Source organism: Eurypyga helias, unplaced genomic scaffold (assembly GCF_000690775.1).
Source record: "Eurypyga helias isolate BGI_N326 unplaced genomic scaffold, ASM69077v1 scaffold19667, whole genome shotgun sequence".
Lineage (NCBI taxonomy): Eukaryota > Metazoa > Chordata > Aves > Eurypygiformes > Eurypygidae > Eurypyga > Eurypyga helias.
In genome coordinates this window covers 1-254 of record NW_010262552.1, presented here as the reverse complement: position 1 = coordinate 254, position 254 = coordinate 1, and positions in this window count along the sequence as shown.

Here is a 254-nt window from a genome sequence, read left to right as displayed (position 1 = left end):
TGCGGCTCCTTAAGCCCCCGAGCGCCCAGGCCTCGTTCACCTGAGACAGGGACACCCTTTTACCACAGGAATTTCATCACCCCTCCTCTCCGGTGGGCGCAGGGGTCTTCTTGGGCAAAATTTATCACCCACGCTCCCGCGAAAGGCATTATAACTCCCTTCTCCCAGCCCGTCCGAGGGGAAGCAACTCTCCCGCCCCGCCCAGCAACCCTGAGGCGCCGGGTTCGGCCGCTCCTCACCTCCCGCCCTCGCAC